This window comes from Equus przewalskii, chromosome 12, assembly GCF_037783145.1.
Source record: "Equus przewalskii isolate Varuska chromosome 12, EquPr2, whole genome shotgun sequence".
NCBI classification, from domain to species: Eukaryota; Metazoa; Chordata; class Mammalia; order Perissodactyla; family Equidae; genus Equus; species Equus przewalskii.
Genome location: NC_091842.1, coordinates 31,408,540 through 31,425,302, shown reverse-complemented (window position 1 = coordinate 31,425,302; position 16,763 = coordinate 31,408,540). Strand labels below are relative to the sequence as shown.

General features: G+C 39.6%; 1 long non-coding RNA gene across 1 annotated transcript in view; it reads right to left on the bottom strand.

Annotated features, from left to right (window-relative positions):
• Positions 1–2,207: 2,207 nt before the first annotated feature.
• The window catches only part of LOC139074757 (uncharacterized), a 93,765-nt gene continuing 79,209 nt past the window's right edge, over positions 2,208–16,763 (bottom strand). The window contains exons 4-5 of the long non-coding RNA XR_011524496.1: positions 3,152–3,319; positions 2,208–2,796 (exon numbers count right to left, since the gene is read on the bottom strand). This is a non-coding gene — a long non-coding RNA (uncharacterized lncRNA). The remainder of the gene's footprint in view (positions 2,797–3,151; positions 3,320–16,763) is intronic.

Below are 16,763 nucleotides of genomic sequence, written 5' to 3'. Positions count from 1 at the left end.
ATTCAACTCAATTCTGACACTATCTACATGAAAATATTGTCAGATTCCACAGGTTAAGGGCTTAGTCCTACAAGATGGCTCTCTACTCCCTCAGAAGCCAACCGTAAGTCCAGGTCGTCACCTGGGCTTCTGACCAGCTGGCTGTAGATTGAAGGTTCCCACAAATACCTCCGTGGGTTTGATTAATTTCCTAGAGCAGCTCACAGAACTCAGAGAAACATTTCACTTACTGGATCACTGGTTTATTATAAAAGGATATAACTCAGGAACAGCCAGATGGAAGAGATACATAGGGCAAGTTACGTGGGAAGGAGCACAGAGCTTCCAAGCTCTCTCCAAGCTCTCTTCAACACTGTCCACAAATCTCCACGTGTTCACCAACCTGGAAGCTCTCCAAACCCTCTCCTTTCGGGCGTGTGGAGGCTTCATCACAGAGGCATGGTTGATTAGACCATTGACCATTGGTGATTGGTGATCATGTCCAGCCCTTCTCCCCTCCGCAGAGGTCGAGGGGTAGGACTGAAAGTTCCAACCTTCTAATCATAAGGTTCGCTCCACTGGCAACCAGTCATATCCTTTTCTGTTTCCAAAAGCCACCTCATTATCATAACAAAAGACAGCTTTATCTCTCTCATTATTTAGGAAATTCCAAGGATTTTAGGAGCTTTGTGCCAAAAATGGGACGAGGACCAAATAAATATTTCTTCTTATAAATCACAATGTCCCAGATCTTAAAACAAATCAGATCATATTTCTCCACTGATTAAAATTACTTTTGGCTTCCCATCTCCAAAACTTTTTACCATGGCTTCTGAGTGCCTGCTTAATCTGGCCCCTGCCTACCGCTCAGACCTCATTTCCTCCTTCACTCTCCTCCCAGCACACCAGCCTCCTTTCTGCTCTTCAAAAACGAACAGGTCTTTCTGACCCCCATGCTTTTGAACTTGCTGGTCAGCCTGGATGGAATGCTCTTTCTCCACATCTCTATATGACTGTTCCTTTTCAGCCTTCATATTGCTTTGTATCAACGTTATCCCATCTAAATGTCATCTGTGCATAGTACTTTTCATATCAATCTGTTTATTTCTTTCATAGAACTTATCACAAATTAAAAATATATGTTTATTATTTACTGGCTCTCCCACTTAATATAAATGTTATAGGGCTGGGAACAGGCATGTTTTACTCACAGTTGTATCTCTATTGCATAACTTTAGTAGGTAGAATTCTAGGATGGCCCCCAAGATTCCTGACCCCTGGGATACACACCCTGTATAATATGATAAGGTTACAAATATGGGAAAGATGAAGACATTTTGTAGATATAATTAAAGTTCTTATTCAGTAGACTTTGTCTTAATCAAAAGGGAGATTATCCTGGGTGGGCTGGCCTAATCAGGTGAGTCCTTAAATGAAGTCAGAGAGATAAGCAGCAGCAGCAGATTCTTGCCCAGTGTCTTGAAGAAGTTAGCTCTCATGTTCTGAGAGAAAGAGGCCACACGGCAAGGACTTGAGGGTGGCCTCTGGGAGTTGAGAATGGTCCCCAGCCAACTACCAAAGAGGATTTCAGTCACACAACCACAAAGAAATGAATTCTGCCACCAACCAGTGAGCTTGGAAGAGCACACCAAGCATCACATGAGATAGCATCCCCAGACACCTAAATTTCAGCCTGATGAGACCTTGCGTGGAGGACACAGCTAAGCCGTGCCTGGATTCCTGACCCCCAGAGCATGTGAAATAACAAGTGTGTTTGTTTAAGCCACTAAGCTTATGGTAATTTGTTACACACCACTAGAAAGCTGATACAAACAGCAAAGTGCCTGGCACATGGCAGGCCTGCAGTAAATACCATTGAATGAATGAATATCCAATTTTACTTTTAAATGCTTTCCTGGAGCTAAAAGATCGATTCACATATGGAAAAGAAGGAAAACACAAAGGAAGTGAGCATTTGAAGGGGAAGATGAAAAAGGAAAGGAAGAAACCAAATGTGGGCAAATGCTTCATGGTCATTCCAAGGATGAGCCCTGACCACACAGCTCAGAATATATAATCCATTACTTATTTGCCCAAATGTCTAGGACTATTTGGAGAAGGAAATATTGGGGAAATTGACATGGAAGGATGGATTTTACTCACTGCAAATTAAAGAGGGTTGTATTCAGAAGAACTAAACACAAGAAATTCAACAAGAATTCCAACAATGGTGGGAAAAAAAGCAAATTTATTCCTGATATTCCCAGAAACTCAAACAAGGCAGAGACCATCCATATCTCATGGAAACCTCAGTACACTTTGAAACCTTCAAGTCAATACACAAAGCAGAAGAGCCTTAGAGGCGTTTCTGTTAGTTTGTTTTGTTTTGCTTTGTCTTTTTCCTCCTTCCCAGAGGAGTGGAAACCTATAATCCACACCTTAATTACAGCAGCAAGCCGTCCCTCCTAAGATTTACCAAGCTGTTCACGGAGGCCTCACAGGGTCCCAGCCTGTGCACTTAGAATGAATTGCAGCAAGGTTGGGAGACACAGATTTTCTCTCTGGCTCTGCAATCGTGAGCTGTGAGACCTGTAACAAGTCTCCTCACTTCTGGTCAGGCAGTTGTAAGAGGGGAATCGCAATTCCAGCTATCCATCACCACTAGGGAATTAGGGTGAGGGTCACACGAACACAGAGGTAAGTATCTGGAGCCATGCAAACGTGCAGCTTACTAAAAGCCAGTCCCACAGAGGAATCAGTGAACTGGCAGAGATCTTGTCTTCTTTCTTTGTATTCTGCTCAGCAATCAATAAAAAGCTGTGGACACAAGAAATAAGCAGGCGTCCAAGGCTGTTGTTGAAGAATTTATCCCACCAGCACTCCCAGGGAACCAGCACATCAGAAAAATGCAGAACAGCTATTGTTTACCAACAAGGCACTGGGATCCATAGGCTGTTTTGCAGACAAGATTAGTTTGCATTGCTGATGCTAACTTTGACTTGTTATTTACACAATGAGTATTATTGAATGCCTTGTCTATGTCTGGCTGTAAACATTAGGTATAGAGTGGCAAATGAAACAAGTCCCTTGTCTTCATGGAGGATGCAGTGTCCTCTGAAGACAAGCTTCGCCTCCCGCACCCCTCCCCGGACATCAACTCATCTACACATACCTCCAAATTTTTTCATCCTACCACTTTGTTGAGACACCTCCTTCATGAAGACCTCCCTCAGTCTCCCCAGCTGGAAGTTGTCCTCAGAATATCCAGGCACTCAAATTGAGGCAGGAACTCATCATCAGCTGTCTCGTGATACATACTTTCCTTCTCTACTTCAAGCAGCTGTAAGGTAAAGAGGTCACTTTGATCTTGGTATTACACACAACACTGCACATCTCACCCGAACGCAATGACTGCCCATCAATATTAGTGGTTGTCAACCTTGTTTTTTCAACACATTGTGTCTCATATAATTTGATATATATGGCATATAAATATACAGTTTATGGATCCCTTTACTTTTAAAAGTAAATTAGAGCATATGGAAAGGTTACCCCTATAATCTTATTGCCCTGACTCAAGTCATTTTGAGTGCTCTCTTGAGTGGAAGAGGGAGAGATGGAGTTATCACTGGGCAGCTGGTAATTATGCATGACCTGAGGACATCCATGGGACTTTGCCATAGACATGATCCTTGCCCTTGATTCAGATTGTCTAACCAAACAAATAAAATGAAAAAATATGGAGAGTTGATTTTTTCAAGACATTTAATAATATTTTATAAGCAATATAAGAGAGCAGAGAGTAAACATCAAATTAAAAATCTTCTGCACAGCAAAGAAAACCATTAACAAAAGGAAAAGACAACTTAACAATTGGGAGAAGGTATTTGCCAATCATATATCTGATAAGGGGTTAATATCCAAAATCTATAAAGAATTCATACATCTCAACAACAAAAAAACAAACAACCCAATTAAAAAATGGGCAAAAGATCTGGACAGACATTTCTCCAAAGAAGATATACAGATGGCCAACAGGCACACGAAAAGATGTTCAACCTCACTAACTATCAAGGAAATGCAAATCAAAACCACAATGAGCTATCACCTCACCCCCATCAGAATGGTTATAATTAACAAGGTGAGAAATAAGAAATGTTGGAGAGGATGTGGAGAAAAGAGAACTCTCATACACTGCCGGTGGGAGTGCAAATTGGTATATCCACTACAGAAAACAGTATGGAGATCCCTCAAAAAATTCAGAATAGAACTACCATACGATCCAGCTATTCCGCTGCTGTGTATTTATCCAAAGAACATGAAAACACAAATGCGTGAAGATATATGCATCCCTATGTTCATTGCAGCATTATCAACAATAGCAAAGACTTGGAAGCAACCTAGGTTCCCATCTAACAATGAATTGATAAAGAAGACGTGGTATATATACACAATGGAATATTACTCAGCCATAAAAAAGGATAAAATCTGGCCATTTGTGACACCATGGATAGACCTTGAGGGTATTATACTAAGCAAAATAAGTCAGAGAGAGAAAGTGAAATACTGTATGATCTCACTCACAAATAGAAGATAAAAACAACAACAAACAAACACAAAGAGACAGAGATTGGATTGGTGGTTACACGAGAGGAAGGGGAAAGGGAGGAGGGTGAAAGAGGTGATTAAGCACACGTGTGTGGTGATCGATTGTAATCAGTCTTTGGGTAGTGAACAGGATGTGATCTACACAGAAACTGAAATGTAATGATGTACATAGGAAATTTATATAGTGTTGTAAACAATGTTATCACAATAAAAATAAATAAATATATAAAAATGTTTTATAAGTAATATAAGAGAGCAGAGAGTAAATATCTCTTCTCTCTAAACTGATTGTCCATAGCTAACCATCATTAACAAGTTTGTGCACGGCCTTCCAGATTTTTTTCTACGCCCATATATTCATTGTTACATTCCGATGTGGAGTCATACTTTAAAGCTCTACCCTATTCTGTATAAGGCAGACATAGTATTCCACTGTATAGATGCTCTGTCATTTATTCAGCCAGTCCTTGTTTGTTGGACACTTAGGTTGTTTCCATTTTTTATTAATACAAATAATGCTGCAATGAACATTCTTGTACCAGTTTTGTGCACTGATGTGACTGTTTTTGGAGGAGAGATTCCTTAAAATGTTCATTGGTAATATCTAAATCTGAAGCGTACCTCCCTTCTGACCCTGCAATGCCACTTTTTGGCTACTCTTTGACAGATTGTCATCTTCTGAGCACTGCACAGTGCTCCCTCCCTACAACCCCTATTCTTCTACAACAGCTTGAGGTACAAAACTTTGGAAAGGAAGAAGAAAACTGTTCAATTGATGCTATCAAGAGGAATGGTGATTTCTATTGTGTCAGATGACCAGTAGGCAGTCACTGTATCTACCAAAGATAGAGAATCAAAACTCAGTGATCATACTTATCAGTCCACTATGTGCAGCTTCTCTAGGGATTCTGATCTAGGGAAGACTCAACAGTTTGAAGGATTTGGAACCTGCTTGCTTGAAACTCAGAAATTGACCTGCAAATATTGTGAGATTGGGCAATCGTTCATTGCCCCTCCTCCACTATCCATCATCTTTATCTCAGACCCAGCCAGTGATACTTTGGGATCCGTTCCATAGTATTCTCCAAGCCTTTTGGATTATAGCCTCCCAGTGGGCAGTAAAAATGAGAGGGGTGGCAGACAAACCTTTCATTTCCTTTCATGCACAGGCCTCCAAGTTGGGCAAAGTGTTCCAAGAACTTTCCCAGTTTCCTCATGCCTGTTATAAATTCAGGGAACTTTGCACTTCAGAACAGATCTGTGTTTATTAAACTACTCTCTAAAAGTGAATCTAGGGGCTGGCCCCATTGCCTAGTGGTTAAGTTTGCTGTGCTCCATTTCAGCAGTCTGGGTTCAGTTCCTGGACATGAAACTACGCCACTCATCAGCAGCCATGCTGTGGCGGTGACTCACATACAAAATAGAGGAAGATTGGCACAGATGTTAGCTCAGGGTGAGTCTTCCTCAGCACAAAAAAAAGTGAATCTATAAAACACAATGGAGCTCTTCTGTGAAGCTGGAATAGTCTTGGTACACCACTTGATTGAGCCTATGAGAAGGAATGACCAACCCCAAAAATGTCATCAGCTTCCAGCATGAAGAAACAGATAAAACAGGCTCCTAGAGCATGAGAGGCTGCTGGCCCACAGGGAGAATCAAGATAGGGATTTGCACAGTTGACATCCTGCTTCTGTTTAAAGCCACAACTGAGTCTAGCTCAGGGCTTGTAGACTGAGTGCTTTCAAACCTGCCCACATGATGTTCAATCAGTTCAAGGAAGACTCTTTAGTTCCCAGGGATGGAGAGTCCAAATCAAGATAGGGAAGTAGACAAATTCATCCTCAACTCTTGACTGCTCATGGAGTGACTCTGAGTGGTAGCTCATATGGAAAATAATATCTATTGGGGGAAAAATAAGCCCTGAGAGTCTATAATGTAAAATAGACCAAGGATATAAAAGGGGCCCATAATCACCTTTCCCACCATGGCCACCAAGGTCATAGTCTATTCTACTATATGAAATGGATAAAAAAAATTAGCCTTCATCCACTGCAGCTAAGGGGGATGCTTAATAGTGTTACACAGGAAGTGACACAGTGGGGGATCTTTTTCAGCTTGGAGACATTGAAAATTATCTTTTCTGCCTGCAAGGAATAGAAATGAAAAGCCCTCCCCCTTCCACCAAAGCTCAAACAGACTACAGAGGCAGCAGTAGGTGAGACACAGAAGATTCTATAGAAATAGAGAAGTTATTTCTGGATAATTGGCAGCAGACATGTTTCAGAGCACATGGGAGGAAGAATCTCCATGGCAACACAGTTGATGATGGCTCCACATTTAAACTAAATGTTGAGGCTTTACACTTTCAGAGACTGAGGATTTCCTGTAATTTTTGATAATAAGTTCTTTAACTCAGGGAAGCAAGCATTCCAGCAGAGGTCCACATAAGGCAAGAAGAACATGAGATATGCAGAAAAAAATTCACAGATTTGAGAGGTTTTATAAAAGAAAGAAAAATCCAGATCAAATGAGAATAGAGTCATTGGCTAAAGCTTTCAGCAATTCCTAGCAAGGATCAACTGGATATTAATCACAAGCCCTATTGTACAGCATTTTTAGTTCTATATAATTATGCTTGTTTCAAGTACACAATGAAGCTGTACATAATGTTCCCTAACATCATTTGTTTATTCTCAATGAACGCTTTTTTGCCCTTATAAAGTTTTGTGTTATAAATGGATAGACACCCATCTCATTCAAGATTCTGGTGTCTATGGTAAGCTCAGGTGATAACACCCCTTGCAGAATTCTTCATTGGACAAAGCTAAGTCCATCTGTGAGAGCAGACAACACTCTCCTGCCAGCACAAAAGCACATCAGAGATGTCTTTGTTCTTGGTGTTTATTTTGATATGCTATCCTCTGTTTGAAAATATTGCAAAGGGAATGGGGAATAATAGTGATCTTGATGCCCCACGCAGTCCATTCTCCCATTCATTTCCCTTTAAAGACTGGGCAGATGGAAGGTTGGCTATTGGCACCTCCAAGAACCCATTTCAGTGCCACATGTGACACCAGTGGCCCTGACTACCTCTTTGTCCCACTGGCCATGCTGCCTCCATCAATCGATTCTTGGTTAAAGATCTGATAAAATGAAGGCTTTCTTTTAGTGCATAGTTTTAAACTTGTACTATTCCCAAAGATACTAATAGTTTAGCAAGAGAACAAAACCATTAGTCAAAGAAATTTAGACATCAAAAAGTTGCCAAGGGTCTTTTTAGTCAATATAAACAGATATTACAGGCATGCAGACAGTTAAATGGCAATATTTTAAAAAATCTGACCCTGTTCTTATGCTTAATTTTCTACTACCTCATAAAGCAATGCAATCTACCCTTAACACAAGAAAGGAAATTCTTAAAGCATTTATTATTTTTTGTATTATTTGACCCAGAATTTCAACTTCTGGTAATTCATCCTAAGCCATCCAAAATATGAAAGAGTTTTCAGCAATGTTAATCACAGTGTCATTTTAATAGCTAAAAATTGGAAATAATCTAAATGTCCAGCAATAGGAGAGTGATTAAGTAAATTATGATACATTCATTTATGATGAGATAATACCTTAAAATATTAATTTCTGTGGTTTTCTTTTCTGTACTCCATTATACATGACCCTTCTCCTAGTTAATCAGAGGCATTCAAATGAAATTGGGGTTCTTATGGTAAGAAGGGAAAGAAAGAAACAGTCCATATCCAGTTTTTTCAACTTCCAAAATAAGCCTTGATAATCACAAGGAATGGCCTTTCGGAAAAGCTCGCTGATGAAGTTTATGCACAAATAATTGACTGGAGAGAAAAGGCTAAGCAATTCTACTTCCCATCTCTGTTCCTGGTTGAAAGAAGAGATAAGGCATGATCTTGGAGTGCGGATGCTGCCTAAGATTAAGGAAATGGGGAGTGGACCTAGAGGGACCACATGAAGAGAAGTCAGCATCAAGAGACAGACCAAACATCCCCATTAGCAGAAGCCCATCTTGGGGCAGATGCTGAGAACCTCACTGAGCAGTTCTCACTGCTGTCAATGAGGGCCTTCCAGCAATGGCTACCCGCAGGTCTCCAGTGGTCTTCAGGCAAAGGATATCCACCTATGCCCTGAGCCTTTGAAGACCTCCAAACTACCCCACATGGCTTGATGCCTTTCAGGATACTCGTAAGCCCCTCAACTGTAGGGTCCTCTATGTACCGAGAGCAATGAGAAATACCAAGGAAAGCTCTAGCACTAATACTTGAGTGGGCCTGGAGGGTGGTGAAACCCACCAATCCTTTTACACATACAATATTAATAACATCAACTGTCATTTACTACCTGCGGAGCACAATTGATAGGTATCAAATTCCATCTTTACAACAGTCCTTCCTATGAGGTAGATACTGTTATAAGCATATTTTACAGATGGGGAAACTGAGGAGAGAGATGTTCAGCAACTTGCCCATGACCAACAGCTAATAAGTGGTGGATTCAGTATTCAAACTTGGCAGTAACTTGGAGCCTGTCATCCTAAAGGCGATGGTATGCTGCTTCTCGTGGGCTCCTGTTAAAAATGTTTCTACCAAGTTTGTAACAACACAGAAGAAGCTTGTATTATCTTAAGTGGATTGATCAGAATTCAATACTGTACTACAATACTGTACTACAATGTAATACACATAGAGAAAACAAATACCAAAATGTTAATAAGAGAGGCCGACCCAGTGGCATAGTGGTTAAGCTTGCTCATTCTGCTTTGGTGGTCCGGGGGTTCAAGGGCTCGGATCCCAGGCACATACCTACACACCACTCAGCAAGCCATGCTATGGCAGCATCCCACATATAAAGTGGAGGAAGATGGGCACAGATGTTAGCTCAGGGCAAATCTTCCTCACCAAAAAACCCAAAAATGTTAGTAATAGTTGCCTATAGATCGTAGGAAGATTTTGAATGACTTAAGTTTTCCTTTTTATTTTTCTATATTGCAAATTTTCTCTATAATGAGCATGTGTTACATTTAAATTCTGGGGAAGAAATCTACTTTTACTTCTTCTTGAGCTTCTCAAACACACATGTGTGTGCACACACACAAATGCTTCTGAATTATAAACTCCAGTTCTTTGAAGAAATTGTAATTTTGGCAAGAGTGAGAGAAGCCACAGCACATATTTCTAACTAGAGTAGTTCAAAAGCACTTTAACACTCTGCAGAATAAGCATGAAATAGCAATTATGCTAAATTTATAGTCTCCATTACTGTGATGGGAAGGACAGGGTCACGGATAACGGAGACGAGGTCAGCATTAAGTTGTCACGTCTGAGCAGCCCTCACATTTTTCGACATTCTTATAGTTTGGGATGGTCTTGATACCCCAACATTCCCAAATCAAAGGAAGTCAGCACCAAATTTTCCATTTTCGCTCTTTATATGATGTCTTTTGATTACATCATATGCTTAGTTTTCACATAGTTAAAATTATCAATCATGTTCTTTATGGATTGTGCCTTCTGTGTCTTGTTTAAGAAATCCCTCCACATTTTAAGTTCATGAAATCATCCACCTATATTCTCTTCTAAAAACCTTTATATTTTTCCCTTGTATATTTAGGTGCTTAATACACTTGGAATTCATTTTTGTGCATAGCGTGAATTAGAGGTCCAATTCCATGTTTTTCCACATAGATAATGAATGTCTCAGCACCATTAATTAAAATATCCACCTTTTCTCCACTGATATGCAATGCCACCTCTATCATAGGGCTCTCTATTCTGTTCCATCAGTCTCTTTGTCTATAGCTATGCGAATACCACACCAATTTAATTAGCATAGATTTACAATGTCTTGAGATACGAGAGCAGCACTAAAATTTTAAAAGAAGTGCCATGTTGAGAACCGGCTAGAGAATTCACTTTGGAAATTCCAATATCCAAAAATATAAACAACAACTAAAAACCAAAACTAGTAGATATTTGTGCCCTATTGTTAGATTTGGTTTGCCTTCTATTTATTTATTTGTCGTCTTTCCACCATCCCACCACTGCCACATGAATGTGCAACCAGTATGGATTCATAGATTTATCACATACCAGGTCCACTGGGGTAAAAACAGGAGAGAAAACGAGAAAGTTGAAGATAAACAGCATTCATAGGTAAAATAACAGAATGAAGCCATTATTAAGGCTTCTATCTGACACCATCCAAGGCAAGAGGGACTTCCTGACAGCAGTGACATCTCGATGTTCAGAATTCTGACAGATTTGATTAGCCTAATTTAGGCATGTGAAAAAATTGGTTTAGCACCAATATTACGAAGACTTCCAAACCGTCCTCAACGCTGGCATGCTCTGAATTTGGCACTGGAGAAGATAAAATATCATCCTGGATCATCTTCCTGTTGCTATTCATCAGGCAGCACTATGTGCTCCTGCTTCTAATTAACAGAGCCAAGGATGCTCTATCAATTTAAGAAATGGACAGCCAAAGAAGTGACTTTTTCAGACATGCACGCTCATCTCTAAGATGCATTAAAATAAGGCTTGAAGAGTGAACTAACAACACTGTAGACCCTGCTGTTGGTGTTATTCTTGGGTATATTTGACTTTCATATGGTGACACCTAGGTCACTCCTCATTCCATCTTCTGTGATTATTCAATACATTTTCTCTTATCAGAGCTTCCCCATACATGCCTAAGAGGTATTGCTTAACAACAGCAGCAGGTAAATTAGGTTTCTGGAGACTCACTAGGCAATGACCTAAGAATAAGGAGGTCATAGATGAGCTTACTATGCCTTACTTAACTCTTTTGCTTTGAAATACATGAATATTTCCTTAGTCTTATTCTGGAGAATTTTCTGGAAAGAACTGGTTTGGCCTTAAAAACCATTGTTTCAAATTTCTTTTTTAAAATCAAATAGGCTAAGTCTTTACACACCCATATCTACTCATCACACCTTGTCTTATTCTTGATGAAACATTTTATAGGAGGCAATTTGGTATGGGTGACTCAATTATTCATTCCAAATGTGAATATGAATCAGATTTATTCACTACTCTATAATAAACTGGCCTGGGCTTCTCTCCAGAAAACTTGCACTTGGAGGTGATGTTCACAGTCCCAGACCATCCATCACACTCACTACTTACCCAGCTAGCCATCTGGTCTACAGATAAAAGAATAAGAATATTCTAACAAACATCTAGGCAAATTGGTCACTTGGCTGCTCACTATACCCATTTCCATCATTCCCTTCTATCAACTTAGAAAGTCTCAAGCTTTGGTGAAACTTTTATTTTGAGGAAGCATGAAACCTTGTTGTAGGTTAATAATAACAACAATAAAGACAATCGTAATAATAATAATGGTTGCTATATATCTATATTCTTTCTCTTGGTAATTTATCCATTCCCATGGATTTGTGCTGTTGACTTCCATATCTATCCTTCTAACTAGGACTTCTCCCTTGAGCTCCAGACATGATCTACAGCTCCCTACATGTTAACTTTATTTAGCTGTCAAACAAGCATCTCTACTTTAACATATCCAAAATCAAATATTCTCTTGCCCCTGAAAACCTGTAACACACTGTCTTCTTCATCTGGGTAAATTATAAGATCAATAAAAACTCCAAGGTCAAAATTCCAGGAGTCACTCTTGATTCCTCTGTTTTCCTCAATCCTCTCATCAATAAGCTCTGTGGACTTTTTCTCCAAAACATATTAGGAATCTTCCCACTTCTCTCTATTTCCTTTGCTTCCACCCTAGCCTAAGTTGACGTCATTTCTTGCTTGTGTCATAAGCAACAGGCACATAACTTGTCTTTGTTCTAGTCTTATAACCCTATAATATTCTTTACAGAGCAGTCAGAACAATCTCTTGCAAATATAAATCATATTACTTGCATGCCCCTTCTTTCACCTTAAAATGTTCCAACGGTTTCCAAGCACAATTAGAATAAAATCCAAAATCCTTACTTTGGTCTATGAGATCCTCCACCAACTAGCCACCACCTTCTTCTCTATACTTGTCTTCCACCCTCTCCTGCCCACTCACCATGCTCCAATTGTACTTGGCTTCTCTATGTTCCTCAAATACTCTAAGGTCATCATAATCTCAATGCTTTTTTTCTTTGCTCTTCCCTCTGCCTAGAATGTTCTTCCTCCAGATCACACAATTACCTTTCAGTCTTTCAAGTTTTGTCTCAAATGGCACCTTCTGAGAAAGACTTTCTCTAACCCCTTGTGCAAGTCAGGATCCAAACAGGAAAGCAGAAACTTTCCCAAGTATGTGAAACAGAGGGAATTTAATGTAGGCAGTTAGTTATGCATGTGATGGATAAGCTCTGAAGCCAAACAAGAAATGACAACTCAAAGATTTGCTACAGCAGGAAAACTAAGTCCACTCAAGCTGGAAAACCAAAGGAAGGAAGTAGTATTACTGGATTTCATGAGTCAGCGGCACCAGGTGAAAGCTGGAAAAAGCTTTAGACCTGCCCAGCAAAAGCTAAAGCCACAGGAGAAACACAACCACTGCTGGGGACCCAGTTAGCACAGAAGGATGGGGGAGAAAAATACCCTGGCTTCTTCCTTCCTCCATCCCTCTAATATCCCACCAGTGTCTCCCATTGGCTGAACTCATCTAGAATCCAGCTGAGAAACACATCCTACAGCCCTCTGAGCCTAAGATCACAATAAAGAAGTGAAAAAGATGGATCTTAGGGCAAACAGCCTAAGACCAGTTTACCACTTCATTTCATCTTACAATCTCTCCTCTCTTGTTCAATTTTGATCACATTATCTTGTTTAGCTATTTTCATAGCACTTATTACTGTCTAAACTTATGTTGATTATTTGTTTATTTATCTTCCAAAATTAGGATGTAAGCATCATATCCCTTATTATGTATATGTCTCCAGTACCTTGAACAGTGCCTCACTCATGGCATTCATTAAATATTTATTGAAAATATACTGAATGAGCAATTACTATGTCCCAAGCATTGTGCTAAGGGACAATGAATAGTTGTCCCTTACAGAATAGTTACAACAATCTCCTGATTGTTTTATATATGAGGAATCTGGGGCTTAGTGGAGAATTATGAAGCATTATGTCTTAGGTAGATTCCAGCACCCAGTAGGCTGTCAATAATACAAAGTGGAAAGAAGAAATGACCATCTACATATATAATCCATCAGTGTCACATTGTACCAACTGAAAATATCAGATTTGCTAATAATGAATATTGGTTTCAACACCTTCACTGAGCAGGGTTGGATAAAGTAGTTGGCAATTGCTCCTCACTTCTATCTCTTTCAAAGAGAGAGTGAAGGGATACAAACCGGAGTCATGGTCAATTTTGGTACAAGGTACAAAACATCTGACCTCAACCTACTGATCCTCAGACAACAAAGGGCTTATTCCCAGACTTACAATAGTGCCTTCATTTTAACCTAGACACTGGACAGTATAAAATACTGTGTCTGATTGCGACTCTTTAATGTTAGTTGTCTCTTGGTGAAACACACTTATCTGAGAAAAAACAGACATCTAAGTTCTATCCACGTCACTTCTTACAGAATCAAACAGGAATTACAGAGCTACGTTCAATTTGGGGTCATGTGTTTTAATCACGACATCTGGCCATGGAGCATCTGTCCTTTGGAAAGGATGAAAGAAGGAAACCGGGGAGGTCCCGCTTGAGGAAACACCAGCAACCCTACCTCAACCCAGCTCCACGGTGGTGCCTGCAGTGTGTGAATCATGGCTGTGCAGGCTGTCTCAGGAGAGAAGCCAAGATTCTGTCTTTAGCTTTCAAAGCAGCTCTTCATCTTGTAAGAATGTCAGCTGTTCACTTTGCAACAGAACCAGGCAGGAACAGCTTCAGACCTTCGACTCCATTAAACCAGGACTTAGATAAGACAATTAAATCTCCAAAGATAAAGATATAGAAAAAGGCACCATCACTGTTGCTTTTGAGCCCAAATCTAGATCAGGCCAGTTTATTATAAAGCCGTAGAATTTTATTAGGCTTTACATTAAATCAATAAAGTCTAGAGCAAAGTTTGGAGAGCTCTGGATGTAATCATAACAGATTCCTTGGGAACCAATGAAATAGGCTCTGAAATTGGCTTGAAATTGGGACTTCTGCCATGTTCAGATGAAATGACAGGAGTTTCAGCCAAGGTCCTCCAGCCATAATGAAATGATTGACTATCCACTGCTGATTGGACTCTGCAGGGTCATACAGGAAAAAATATGCTTCCCTCTCTGAATGTGACATTTCCAGGTCCTATGATTAGTCTCCCAGGGGAACTCTTGGACATAAGATCCCATATCTTAGTTTTAGTTATTTACCTTCTACTTTGTTCCAAGTATTTGAGGTGGCTTATAGATATATGCATAGTACAGCTGTATAAGGAATACTCAGTGAAAAAGTCAAGGTGAATATACTGTGGTACAGACATACAATGCAACCCTCTACAGCCATTAAAAATGATGATGCAGCTCTCTGTGACTTGATACAGAATACTCTGTGAGTTTTATTGTCAAGTGAAGAGAACAAGGTGCAGAGTAACAGGCGTACATGCCATGATTTGTTTTATACAAAGGTAGAGACAAGTACCTACAGACTACTTTTGAAAGGATATACCAGAAATTCTTAACAGTGGTTGCCTCTGGGGAAGAAAACTGGAGACATTTTACACATCTTTTTAGTTTTTTCTTTGTTAATCACATGCATTTATTATTAGCGGAATAAATAAATACTTTAAAATTAAATCTTTTCCAAATCAAGAAAAAGTAAATAAAGCATGAGTGATAGACACTTTTGAAACCCCACTCAGATCTCCTTTCACAGCTAACAGGAGTGTTGGCTCCTGATGGCTCACAGTTGAGCCCTGCTGGTTCCCTGGCCTCAAGGTGGAATCAACTCTGTGATGCACGGCATGCTCCAGAGCTCCCACTGGGATCAGGCTGAAGCTAATCTCCACCCGGGACCCATCCTCGATGAACTGTTTTCCCCTATCCTTTCACTCTCCTCCTGAGAGCCCTTTTTCAAGAAACCACTTGCAAAAGAATCCCTGTCTTAGGCTCTATTTCTAGGGAATCCAGCCACAGACAGTATTATAGAAGTAAAAATTAGGTTGTACAAAATATTAAGGCTATAAACTCATGTATATGCTATGTCCCCATTATAGTCAATGAAGATTTTTTTCTTTGAAAATAAAAATGCCCCTACCCTTAAAAATCTTTTGTGATTTTCCATTGTCCTCCAAATAAAGACAGAATTCTTTAACAAGTTTTACAAGAGACTGCACAATCTGGCCTTTGCATAGCCCTCCAAACTCATCTTTCCCATATTCTTCCTTACCCTTTCCATTCCTCTACATTGGCCTAATTTTGATCTGTTCTGGTTAAATGCTTCCTTCTGCTGGAGGACATTTGCTCATGCTTTTGCCTGGAATGTTCTTCCCTCCATTCTTTGCGTGATTAACTGCTACTCTTCTTCAGATATCCCCTCAAACATTACTTTGACCAGAACAAATCCTCATGTTCTAAGTTCTCATAGTCCTACAGACTTACTTTCTATAGCACATCTCAGAATTGTAATTGTGAGACTTATTTGTATGATTCTTTAATTAACAGCTACCTAAATAAATATTTTAAGCCCCTTTAGGAAACAGTCTTATCTGGTTTTGCTCACTCCTGTATCTCTAGTACCTGGGACAGTGTTTTCCACACTGCAAGTGCTCAATAAGTGTTTGCTGAATAAATAGATCTTGATTAATGAACATAACTAGCTGGAATTCAATGCTACATTTCACTCAGGCCTGCTTAGGAGCCAAACAAAAAGGAAAAAACAACCAGTAACTTAATTCTCAGTATCTATAGACAAAATAAGATAAATCAATTATTCATGAGACAATTTGTCTCTGGTGCTGAAACTAGAGAAAATATTCTTGGCTATGTGCTCAGTGAAAGAAGATTTTAATAGAAACATCCTCAAAACTATCCCCATGTTAAATGAAATGATGAATTTAAGCAAACTGTTTCCTTCATTTATTCAGAACATATTTATTAAGCACCTACTGTTTTCCAGGTGCTGTGCTGTACTCTGGGGAGCAAAAACAATGGCAAATAGAAAGATAT